At 37.0% G+C, this 13,632-nt stretch overlaps 1 protein-coding gene across 4 annotated transcripts in view; it reads right to left on the minus strand.

Annotated features, from left to right (window-relative positions):
- LOC131430684 (O-acyltransferase like protein) overlaps positions 1 to 13,632 on the minus strand; it is an 812,547-nt gene that overhangs the window by 522,628 nt on the left and 276,287 nt on the right. The gene's annotated exons all lie outside the window — the stretch shown is intronic.

Raw genomic sequence — 13,632 nt, forward strand, 5'->3', positions numbered from 1 at the left:
CACGCGTCGAATATTTTCGAGTTTTTTACCGAAAAAAAATTGTTAAATGAAAAAAAAATTGGGTGGCTGATTTCGCGTGGGATGCCCCATAAATCGTTATTTTGAAGCAAACAGTTTCCATTAACGTTCTTTCACCAACATGGGTTCCAATCGGTTATAAATAATTATTTGCATTTAATTTTATAATTTATACCTCGGGTGGTGATTTGATTCCAAATTCACGTGGGGAGAACACATTAGGTAAAGACTGTCCCAGAAAGTATGGACGCACTTTGATTTCGCTGTAAATAATTCACAAGTGTTAGATATTCAAATTTTATTCGATATACTGATAATATTAAACTACAACAACAGAATATTATTCTCAACATTTGCTACTTGGCCGTTGTAGACTAGCTGGCGCATCTTCTTGCAAACGTTCCTCATTAAATTCCGTACAGATTTCTTGACACTTTTTCCAATCTTTTTCGAACTGTTGAATGGTTTCGGCTGCCGAGACATGTTTCCTTCCAGATGTGCCTTCGTTAATCCCCAAAATTCTTCAATTGGTCGAAGTTGTGGGCTATTAGGTGGATTCATGTCTTTTGAGACGAAAGTGACATTTTTGGTAGTATACCATTCTACCGTTGATTTCGAGTAGTGGCAAGAAGCAAGATCTGCCCAGAAGACAACAGGATTCTTGTGGCTCCGAATCATGGGTAGAAGTAGATTTTAAAACATTCCTTGATGTATATTTCGCTTTTCATTGAAGCAGTGGTGATGAAGGGTTACGAAATCTTTCCGCAGCTACAAATTGCTTGCCAGACCATAGCTTTCTTACCAAATTTTTCGACTTCAATTGATGTTTCAGACTGATTTAAAACTTGCCCTTCTCGCATCGTATAATATTGTGGTCCCGGCGAGGATTTGTAATCGAGTTTCACGTAGGTTTCGTCGTCCATGATTATGCAGTTCAAATTTCCAGCAAGAATCGTATTGTATACAATTTTTCGTCGTTGTTCTGCTGGAAGTCCTAGCATTTCGAAACAAACTAATGAAAACGAATAAACAACTGCACACGTGGTTAGAGAAGAGTGTAAACAACAGGACGCAGCCATGAAAATTGACAGATTCTGAACCATTGCGAAATGGCAGCGGTTTTTGGTTGCGTCCATACTTTATGGGACTGTCTTTATTTGATAACAAAATGCCAACCCTGCTCCATTCTAGGCAATGAAAAAACACATACTTTAGTCATATGTGGTGCTATTGAGAATGAAATTTATGAGAGATCGATTGCTTCAACGAATTCTATAGAGCGTCTCGCCTAAGAGCACTTATCAGCTGGCAAGCTTGTTGAGATAAAATGATCTGGGTCGGTGGATGCACTCAATTATTTCTGATATATCGACAAAGTTATGATTCATGGGCTGGATGTGAGTAGGGATTTCATTCGTGTGATGTTCAGACTCATGCCAAATCATTACACTTTAGATGCTCATATCCTTCGAATTGGACGTTCCGAGACGTCGTTTTTCACATGCGTGGAGTATTGTGATGTCAGATCTCATCTAATAAATTCCTTGCGAACCCAAGGTAGACTATCCAATGTCCCAGTTCACTTCAATTTAGTTGTCGTGACCTTACCTATATGGAACTTCTTTATCATTTTTTTTATATCGTTTATTTATACCCGGCTTTAACCAAGTTGCGGTCGTTCTCCGCGACTCTCTATCATTTCATTAAGACCATAGGAGTCCCAATTTAATTTTTATATTATGTTAGACTCCTTTCTCTTCCATGAGTTTAACCAATAGCCTGCTATCTTACATTGAATAAAAGTGATGAACTGATACAAACAAACCTGAAATAGTTATACTATCATAAAAAATACAAACGTTCCATTTCTTTAATATAATTTATAATAGCGAATCGTTTGATACAGTGTTTAGATTAACTAATGAATACCGACATATTACTATGATATTTAAGGAAACTGGTTGTAAAATGTTTTATAGATATTATCCGTTGTGACTATATTCGAAATGTATTAGGTTTCAAGCACTGTGTATTGTGAAAAAGTCACAATACAACTGACAACTAAAATTTTGAAATTTTTTCGAGGCCTGTATGCTTAACAACAAACGAGCTCAAAGAGAAAGAAGAGTATGTATGTGTTCTCTCTCTCTCCTCTTCCTGCTAGTATTTTCAGTTTTGTTTATGCTTGCTCAGTTTTGCTCAAAATTCCGTCGAAACAAGAAGTATTTCGCTAGCGCGTTGTACAGTTCTACAAACTGCACAGAAATCTCGGCAAAAAGTATACGGTACAACATTTTAAAAGCGAAAATGTTGCGGCTTCGACTCTTTACCATTTCCCAAGATCCCCAATAACTGCTCTCAGAAAGTTAGTGGAAGACCAGCCAAAATTATGGACGCAAAAGGACTTCGTTCTCTTTCTCGTGCCTTCAACAACAAGGATTCACTAAGGCAACGGGATGCCTCAAGAAAAAGTTCAACTGTTCTCACCAGTACATCTGCAAAACATTGAAAAGAATCGGAATAAAGTGCCGAAAGAAGACACGAGCACCGGAATATACTGACGCACAGATTTCAACGCCGAAATTCCAATGTCGCTGTTTGATCAAAAATTATTCCGGAAAAAGTTTTGTTTTGGGCGACGAAAGTTATTTCCCTCTTTCGTAGACGTACATTCCCGGGAACGATCGATGTTATTCAATAGATAGATCTATTACACCTACGAACCTAAAATATAAGTTTAAACAGAAGGTGATGCTGTTTATTACCATTTCCGAGAAAGGTAATTCTAAGCCACGGTTCAAGCCCTCTGCTTTGCAATCAATCAAGATGTGTACCAGAACGAATGTTTGAAGAAAATTTTGATCCCGTTTCTTCAAAAACATCATGCTGATGGACAATACGTGTTTTGGCCGGATAAAACGTCATCGCATTACGCTAAAAAACACAATCGTTCCTGAATACCCATTCGATCCCATTTGTCCCCAGAAACCACAACACGACAAATCTGCCTCAGTGTCGCTCAATCGAAGATTTCTTCGGGATTTTGAGCTCCTTGGTGTACAAAAATAACTGGAGAGCCATGAATTGCAGACAGTTGATTGGTAGAATTAAGAGATGCATTCGCAAAGTTGACATGAAAGCCGTACAACGCTCCCGTTCCGACATCGAGCGGAAGCTTCGCCGAACATCCGATTACGGACCGTTTTGAAATGTTCACTTTTTTTTTCAACAATGGACAATCTATCTTTAATTTCAATAAATCAGATCTTCTTTAAATATGTTTGTCTTTTTTTGACAGCTTGAGAAAGAAATTCCAAAATTTTAATTGCCACCCGTTATATTGCCTTATGAAATAAACGTATTTATGAAAAAAATCATTATTTCCCCGAAATCACTCAAGATTTTTCATCTGATGATGATTGTTTAATAACAAAAGGCTGTTTATGATCATAACTACATTAGTGTGGGGTGGGGTTAAGGGTTGTGTATGTATGGTCTTAAAAAAGTATCGATTTTCATTAAGTTAGATGAATTTTGTCATGACACCCCTTTGTAAAGAATACTCGCTACACATTCCCCTCCCCCACTGTTTAGGTCTTTGACTTAAATAAAAAGCAGGATTAGAAAAACAGTTGCAATATTTTGTTTCTGATGACACAGCGCTTTCGTTACGAATACTGGTAAAAATATACGAAGATTTCCGTTTAGATATTAAGAAAATCGAAACCTTTTCGTATGTGTCCGAAGTCCATTTAAAATAAGCATTACGTACGAAACAGAAATAAATTCAATTTGAACTGCTTTAAAACCCGGATGAGCCTAAGGCGAAGCGTAAACAAATCGAAATAAAATATATACGTTTTATACAAACAGATAAGTTTCAAATAAATTTCTATAAACCGGTAGATGCAGAGACGCTATGGAAATGAGCGAACGGTTTCTTCGCCTCGAAGAAACATTCTTACTACCTACCAAATTTGAAGTCCCCGCAGTAATACCTAACACTATTCTGGAAGAATTTAGGGATGAAGTCAAAGCAATATCGACTTCAATCTCCAGTATCGGAACCAAAGATCAAAATACTAAACCAAAGTCTCTAGCTGAAGAACTCAAAGAGAAGGAAATTCAAACATGCGACAGTGGCTGGCGCTTAATTGGAAGTATAAATATCTGGAAACGAGACTGGAATGAGTATGACAAGAAACAGCGTACTCGACGGCTGCAAGAAAAACAAGCAGAAAAAGCAAACCTCAGGCGGAAACATCGCAGTAAAAACGACAACTACACCAACAACAGCAAACACGACAACAACAACTACAACAACAACAGCAGCAGCAACAACAACAACGACAATAATGTGCACTTCAACAGCAACTTGAACACTAATAGTAACAATACCTGCCACAACAATAACAATAATATGTCATTACAATATACCTTACTCTTGAACAAAGACTTACTAGCAGCTGCACGGGTTCAATTCTCCGGGCATCCAGGTGCAGATATTGCCTCAAAATTCATAAATTTTCAAAAAGGTGAAATAATCAACCCTTACAAAGGAAGATGAAGTATTCAAAACAACACTACTCCGGTCTTAGGAAGTAATGACATCAAAGCTGCACCACCCACTAACTATGTGAACACATCTGCAATATCACAGAACTTAAATACGCCTGCAATAACACAGGACATGAATACAGAGAGCCAATTCGAAATTGATCCAATGCGTCCTCCCATTGTACGTCTTACTTCACAATCTGCAAATGGCAACGAACGCTTCTTGAAAGCAAGACTTCAGCCCAGAAAATAATCCGTCTGTATTTGTCATACATGAAAAATCAACAACCTACAGTATGCATCGAGGGTATGACACCAACTAGTATAAAAATGCTATTAGCATCAGAAGGCCTTCCAACAACACCGGACCACCTCTTACGAATCTTCATCGAAGTGCATCAGGAATATGGAATGAAACCTAAGGAAGCGCTGGCCGACCTGGACTCTTATGGGAAATTTTGGACAAGTGAACATATCCGCCGACTCCAACTAATCCGGGAAGCCGAACACAATTTTACAAGGCCGAATTTTCGGAAATAACGATGCTCTTTGACGAAGGAATAGAAACAGAAATTAGTAATATAAGTATTCCAGAATTCTCAAAAACTTCTTCGCTTCATAGACAAAATGTGACTGAAATATTGGTCTATTGCCAAAATTTCAACCGCCTGAAAAGCCCGGCCAAAATGAAAGAAATTCATCGAAATTTAATAACCTGCTCTTTCGACGTAATCCTTGGAACTGAAAGCAGCTGGGATGAAAGTGTTAGAAGCGAAGAAGTATTTGGAAATAAGTTTAACGTATTTCGGCACGACCGAAATTTATCTCTCTGCCAGAAAAAAACTGGAGGTGGAGTCCTCATAGCCATTAACTCTTGCCTTACTTCTGCAGAAATTGTTACTCCTAAATATAAAGAATTTGAGCATGTCTGGGCCAAAGTCTCAATATTGGGAGAAGAACACATTTACTGCTCTGTCTACTTCCCACCCGAAAATGCGAACAAATTCTCATTTGAATTATTCTTTCAATCTTTAGACACAATTATTTCGAATATGAAACCTGAAGTAAAGCTTCATATTTTTGGCGACTTCAATCAACGTAATGCGGACTTCATTTCTGACATTGAAAATGAATCAATCTTACTTCCAGTCGTAGGAGAAAACGTAACATTGCACTACTTTTTCGACAAATTTTCTAATTTTGGCCTACATCAAGTAAACTCCGTAAAAAATCAACAAAACGCATATTCAGACCTTCTTTTCACAAATTGCACAGAAGACTTTTGTGTGAATGCATCAAACCTGCAATTATGGAAAAATGAAGCATTTCACACCGCAATTGAATATTCATTATTTACACACAATGCATCCCTTCCCTACGACTTGGAATATGAGGAAGTGACGGAATACAATAAAATTGACTTTGAAGAAGTCAAGTGTAGACTAAGTATAACAAATTGGCGGAACATACTGAGTACAGAAGGAAATGTCGACGTCGAAGTGAACAAATTCTATCACATTATAAACACAATATTAGCCGAAACTTTGCCTATGAAAAGAAGAAGAAAAAATCATAACAACAAATTACCTGTATGGTTCAATTCACAACTAAAACATTTGAAAAATAATAAACAAAAAGCACACAAAACTTACAAACAAGAAAAAAGTGATGCTCATCTTCAAAATTACTTAAACCTATGCAATCAACTCAAAATAGCCATTAACATAGCACATGAAGAATATAACCGCAAAATTGAAAACGAAATAAAGACTTATCCTAACAACTTTTTTAACTACACAAAAACTAAATTAAAAATCAAAATTTTCCATCTCAAACGCACCTCGACGAACATGTAGGGCAAAATAGTACAGAAATCTGCAATCAATTTGCAAATTTTTTTCAAGAAGTATATACATCTTATTCAGAAACTGACCGTGACCGTGAATACTTCTCTTTGATACCTGCATTTTCCAACTCCATCTCTGTAAACTATCTATCAGAACATGACATTTCGACAGCACCGAAAAACTTAGACACCTCAGAAGGGCCTAGACCTGACAGTATACCACCAATATTTTTAAAAAATCTTGCTGAAGAACTTACACTACCATTACAACTACTTTTTAATGTATTTTTTCTAAAGCATGGAAATCTTCCTTTCTTGTACCAATATTTAAATCTGGTGCAAAATCTAATTTGAAACTTCTGAAAGATTTACTATCTTTGTACCAGCTCGATTCAAGGAAAGCATAGGAGTTTCCCGTGATATACCACATTCCATATCGGAAGAAGAAATAATGCAGAATATAGTTTGCGAAAACCACACGACAGTTTTAAAATTGGAGAGGATAAAAAAAGTAAGGAAAAAAATTTGCAGCCTGCATATTCAATTAATATTTTTGTAGAAGGTGAAAATCTGCCAAAGACTGAAGAAATTTATAACACGCATTGTTTTGTGGAAACTACTGCGTTTTCCTTAAAAATATGTATGAAATGTTGGCGTTTTGGCCATCGGGAAAAATTTGGTAAAACAAATGAAGCAAGGTGTCACAATGTGTGTGTAGTTTGTGAGGGGAAGCTTTATGCTATTCACTTTCCTTGTCGCTGCCGTTGCTATTAGTAACATACACAATCGTTTGATGTCCGCAATTGCAATGGCTCTGGATGACGAAGATAATCAACAGTTTAAAAACAAAACAAGAATGAAGATTTGGGTGCACGAACTTTGGCGAAAGAGAGCAGTTGTGAATTCGCCACCTTATACAGGGTCCGCCATGTAAATTTTTTTTAAAACATGCAATAAAACACAAACGGTTCATCCGATTTCAAAATTTATTTTTTCATATTAAAGTACAATCCTTCCGGTTAATTGTGGAATATAATTTCATTAAAATGGCTGCTTCGGCCTTGCAGTACGCCATACGGTTGGTCCAGTTTTTTAGTACATTTTCGATTGTATGCAGCTTTATTTCAGCTATGGTTGCACGAGTGTTGTCCTTCAAGGCTTGAATTGTCTCTGGCTTGTCCACATAACACTTATCTTTGACAACCCCCAAAGATAATAGTCTAACGGCGTCAAATCACAGCTCCGAGGCGGTCAAACGACGTCCGAATATCGACTGATAATTCGATCTTCGAAGACTGCGCGCAGAAGATCGATCGTAGAGTTGGCTGTGTGGCACGGAGCGCCGTCTTGTTGGAACCAAATGGTGTCGAAGTCTTCCTCTTCAAGTAACAGGAAGACCCAATCTCTAATCATGGCGCGGTAGCGCTTGCCATTGACCGTTTTTCGAAGAAAAATGGCTCAATGATGCCGCCAGACCAAAATCCGCCCCAAACCGTCACTCTCTGAGGATGTATTTTCTTCTCCATTATAACGTGCGGGTTTCCCGTCCCCCAGATGCGACAATTTTGCTTATTAACATACCCGCCGAGATGAAAATGTGCCTCATCCGAGAAGATGATTTTTTGGCACATATTATCAATGTCGAAATAACCGCTAGTTCAAAAAAAAGTCAGATGGCAGACCCTGTATAAGCAGCTTGTGAATGACGAGATCAAGTTCTGCGAATATTTCCAAATGTCAGAAGCCATTTTCAACTCGCTGTTGAGTAAAATTCATCCGTGTCTTAAAAAGCATGACACTGCATCCCGATTAGCAGTGACTTCTCGAGAGAGGCTGGCAGTTTGTTTAAGATTTCAGGTTTCATTGATTTGTTAACAAGATTTCTTTGTATATGTCAAGAAAACCGCAACCAAAAATTGTATAACGATCATTGAGATGGCTTATAGTTTGTGTTGGTCTCATGATTTCAGATATTTAGCAACAGAGACATTCAGATATTTAGCAACAGAGACATGCAAAAAACCATAGCATTTAGTTTACGACTTGGGGCTGTCTACAAGATTGTTCACGAGAGATGTCGTGTAATTACCGAAAAATTAATCGACGATGCAATGCCGAAACCAACAGAAGATATGTGGAAGAAGATTGCTAACGATTTTTGTGGAATTTCCTGCTGTGTCTTGGAGCCTTGGATGGAAAGCATGTGACAATTCAAGTGCCTGCCAATAGTAACTTTGAGCCAACGCATGCTTCGACCATGCTTCGGATGTGCGACACGGTCTAGTGAGAATATTCACATGGAGCTGCATTAAACAAATCTGAAGCGTAACCCGGACGTGATCCGGTCCAGTCCCGTGAATAGCGCTTTAAGCTTCGAATAAGGTTTGTCCTAAAAGAAAGCGTCAATATTTATTACGCCAGAAAATACCAATTAACAGAAATTCTTATTTTGAAGCATCAGACAAATATCCTAAAAATAAAAGCAACGTACAGATTAGATTAGTGACTAATGACAAAAAAAGAAATGAAAATCAAAGCACAATAAACAGAATTTTAAAGTAACTCAATTTTTCAAAACACCAGAAAACCCCAATAATATACATAACACTGAACAAAAATTACTTCCAAGCACATACAAACAACCGAAAAAAAACTCAATTAAAAATGATTTGATAAGACAATTTAATCTCTACAGTGTATTCAATAAAATAAAAGCAATGTAATAATGGAACAAACAAAACTAAGAAAACTTGATGTAATTCAAAACAACGTCACTAGTTTAAGACCATTAGACACTAGAGACACTACAAAATCCTTCATCACAAAGTACAACATAGACATAGCGTGAAATCTGGCTCAAACCAGGAGAAAACTTCAAATTTCCGGGTTATAGTGTCTAGTCAAAAACCAGGCCAGCGGGCTATGGCGGAGTCGGGTTTTTAATCAAACAAGATATTGATTTAATAAAAATCAAACTTCCTAACCTATTGAAACAATAGCCATTATTACATATAACACTCAACCAAATATTCTTTTTATTTCGATTTACATCCCACCTCAATCAGTAAATTATAACGTTATAAAAGAACCGATTAACAAAACTTTTCGACATAATAGAAGGGTTTCAAGCCCCGCGGACCCACACGAAGAATGCGACCACCATCGATGCGTACCAACATCACCAGGCACCAACGTCACCAATTCAGCATACAAGTTCCAATCGACCAGCTTCTACTCTGGAACCCATATCACATAAACATATCACATAAACTGTCCACGGGGAGAGCTGTTATAGCACTCGCTGGCAGAGATGGCATTTCACCAGAGTTATACACGCTAGAGTCAGATTTTTGCCACACCAAGGATGAAAAAAACGAAGCACCGCACAAAGAGGAAAGCGCACTTCTTCTCAGTGTCGAATAGACAGCATTTGAGTGTGTGCTTGTGGTTAAAGCAGCTGGCGCGAGTGAAACACATTCTCTTCGCATGAATCGCTCACACGCGCTCTCGTCTAAATACACCCAAGTGACCACTGGCGCGTGATGGGGAGCGAACACTTCTGTGAACTTCAATTAAAAGAGAGTAGATCTGGCCTTGCTATGAAAAATTTGCAAGGAAAACCGGAAATTTTACGATAAATTGTTTTATTTTGCTGATTTTGCGTGTTCACGCTTCATCTACGAAAACCATACAGCAGAGTGCTCACCGGCGTGTACACCTCTGTGATAGTATCTGCATCCTCCTCAGAGAATTTATTAGCTAATGCTCTAGCACTTTGGTGCGATTCAGTGGAAGAGGTAAAAGGAAATAAACAAACGCACTCATGATGTGTGCACACTTACACAACAGCGGTGTATAAATGTGAAAGAGAAGAGCTCTCGTTGAAGTTGTCAGTGCGAGGGGAGAAATTTTGCTTGCTCTTCGTCACACAAAGGAGATAGACATCTCTACTCGCTGGACAACAATAATTTATTACTACTGAATGATGGATCAAGTACATTGATCAAAGCGGCAAACACCTTTTCTTCAGCTATAGACCTGACGTTTACGCGCCAGAGTAAGCTAGCTAAACTAACTGGAGAGTAATGAACGAAGATTTTTTCGGTAACCACAGAGTCTTTTTTTTAAATAAAGAATACTGCCAGTCGGTGTGTTTATAAAAAAAGAATATTTTAACAAAAAAAACAAGCTGCGGAAAAGTTAATCAAAATTCAACCACATGCTTTTCCCACACCTGAAGATATAAATGAAAACAGTAAGTTGAACATTTAAAGAATGTACATATGAAATCAAAAAGAATAAAAAAAACGTGATTAATCCACCTAGCAGTGAGATGATACCTTTTTTTATCAATACGCATGTGTTTTTGCATGGATATTCTTATGTGTTTTAGTTCTCATGACATTATTTTAATTATCGTCGTTTAAAACGGCAAATTGAGATTTTAATCACTCATTACCCTGTAATGCCGAAACTGCAAAACATATCGAATTTCAATCTTAGCGTGTGACAATCGATTGAACATTCCATGAGATGTCGAAGTAAGTTCCACTTTAGAGTTTTTCGTCATTATTTATGGTACTTCCAGAGCCGGTATTCAGGAATTAGCATAGCCCAAAATGATTCAAATGGCCATAAATTATTACGCCAAACAATTTACATAAAATTTATAAACTCATCATCTGTAATTCCAGAATCGGATAAAATTCACCAATTTTGTATGGGACCTTAAGACCTGTAATATTTGTTTTTGAAGTTCGATTTGGTCTTTTTTGAGAAAATGATTGAGCTTTGAGAATCGATTCGATACTGGAACCGGAATTCTAAAATCGGTGTAGCCGAAATCAGTTAAATTCACCTGAGGAGTGTGTAGACATGTTTGAGAAATTGTAGTGCGAATTAAAATTTGGGGGTACATTCCGAATCCAAAAACGAATACCGCTCAAACTGAAATAAATTTATTTGGTAATCGACTATCCAAATCTGCAAACCCGATAAACCTGATTAATTTATGTGAAATGAACATTTTTATACTAATCACCCTGCATTTTCTAAACCAGAAGTCGGATCTGACTAAAAAGTAAGAGGTTTTATAGGATTTTAAGACCTCTCATTTGAATCATAGATGATTCTTAGATTTCATTTGAATCTTAGATCGGTTCAGCCATCTACGAGAAAAATTAATTGCATTATTTTAATTTCGTTTCACATATCATCCTGTGGTTCCGCAATCAGAAGTCGGATTCAAACGTAATTCAGGAACCTTGTTTGGGAGTATACGACTTTTCATATGAATCTGAGTTTGTAGAAAACGGTTTAACCATCTCCGAGAAAATTGAGTGAAATTTTTTGTCACACACGCATTTGCTGATCTCGACGAACTGAGTCGTATGGTATATGGAAGTCATGTTCTTCTAGCATTCATTGCTGTAAATAGTTTAAATCAATATAATTATGGAATTACTTCCAACTCAATAATGCTGGTATCATCTGGTTTACATATGCCATATTCGAAAGATTATGTTGCCAAAAATGAACCGTGCTAAAATTGGTCCGAGGCAAATTGTCATAAAAAAGGATGCTGTACACAGTCTATTTGGTACTTAGAAACAATTATATGTAACAGTATAAAAAATCGTGTTTCATGTTGCTCCCAAGCATTGCTTTTTCATACAGCGCTCAAAATTCCTTCTACTGGAGTAAGGCTTACACAGAAATATCGATATCTCCGTTAGAAATGGACGGATTTTAACAATCTATGGCTTGTTGGATAGGTATTACCGAGCGAAATCTAAGTCTGGAAACATATTCTGTTTTCAAGGTCAAATGTGACAGATACTGTCAAAAAACTGAAAATTTTGACATAAAACTTCGTATAACTCAAAAAGTAAACATCCGATCTCAAAACCATTCAATAGCGTTCTGGGTGACGGGGAGACCTTTCATTTGCGACTAGTTCGATCAAAATCGGTCCAGCCATCTCTGAGATCTCGACCTCTTAGTTGACAACACACATACAGACACACACACATACACACACACACACACAGACATTTGCTCAGTTCGTCGAGCTGAATCGATTGGTATATGACCTTCGGCCCTCCGGGCCTCGGAAAATTTTTCGAAAGTTTGAGCGAATTCTATACCTATTTTTTATATATATAAAAAAAGGTAATAAACCCAAAGAAATGGTGGACAAATAAAGAACAAAGATTTAAAATTTTTCCTAAGAAATCAAACAGATCAACACCTTACAAAATAAAAAAGAAGTAAAGCTATACTAAAACGGGAAATTAAGAGAGAAAAAAGGAAGTGCTGGAAGAACTTAATTGATTCTATATGTGAGAGTATGAGCAATAAATCACTTTGAAGTACAGTAAAAATGATAAATGGAGGTAGTCCTAATAAAAATATTTTTTTTTGTTTTGATTATAGAGGTTTTAACCATAATGTCATTCGTCTCTTCGAGCCAGAAAAACTTTTAGACTCTATGTATGGAGTTGGGAATCGAACCCACGTGGACTGCGTGAAAGGCATAATAAAAATAATTCATTGTTGTTGAATTACAAACGACTATCACAACAATTTATGAATATCAACTTTTCGTCGATTACAGACCCAAAGACTTCTACCACAAAAGTGAGTGATGCGATCACTATATACCCCCTAGAAATAATTTTTATCATCAAATCTAAAAAATATCATGCAACATCAAGGGTTGACAATTTATCTTTCTTCATATTGAAACACCTTGAAATAAATATAATAGTAAGATTTACAGAACTTATGAACAAGGTTTTAAACTCATGTCGAATTCCTAAAGAATGGAGAACAATTAAAGTAATCGCACTATTGAAGCCACTTAAAGAGTCGGATGACTGAAAATCTTACAGACTTCTATCAATGGTAAATGTATTACTCAAATAAATAAACAATTCATCCAAAAATAGATGGTACGGTTTTATTGAATCATCCCATTAAATTCATACGGTTTAAAAAACACACATCAACCATTACTCTTGTCATGGAAATAAATCAAGCGAGGCGCGAAGGAAAGATTCTGGCAGCAACTTTTCCCGATCTAACGAAAGCGACAATGTAAACATCAGCAAGCCTAGCAAAGCCTTAAGTATTATATTCCTGTAGTGGAATTTCACCTTCTGTTTCAACAGATTTTGCAGCCGATTCCGAGTGTACCGAACCATTGCATG

Source organism: Malaya genurostris, chromosome 2, assembly GCF_030247185.1.
Source record: "Malaya genurostris strain Urasoe2022 chromosome 2, Malgen_1.1, whole genome shotgun sequence".
Lineage (NCBI taxonomy): Eukaryota > Metazoa > Arthropoda > Insecta > Diptera > Culicidae > Malaya > Malaya genurostris.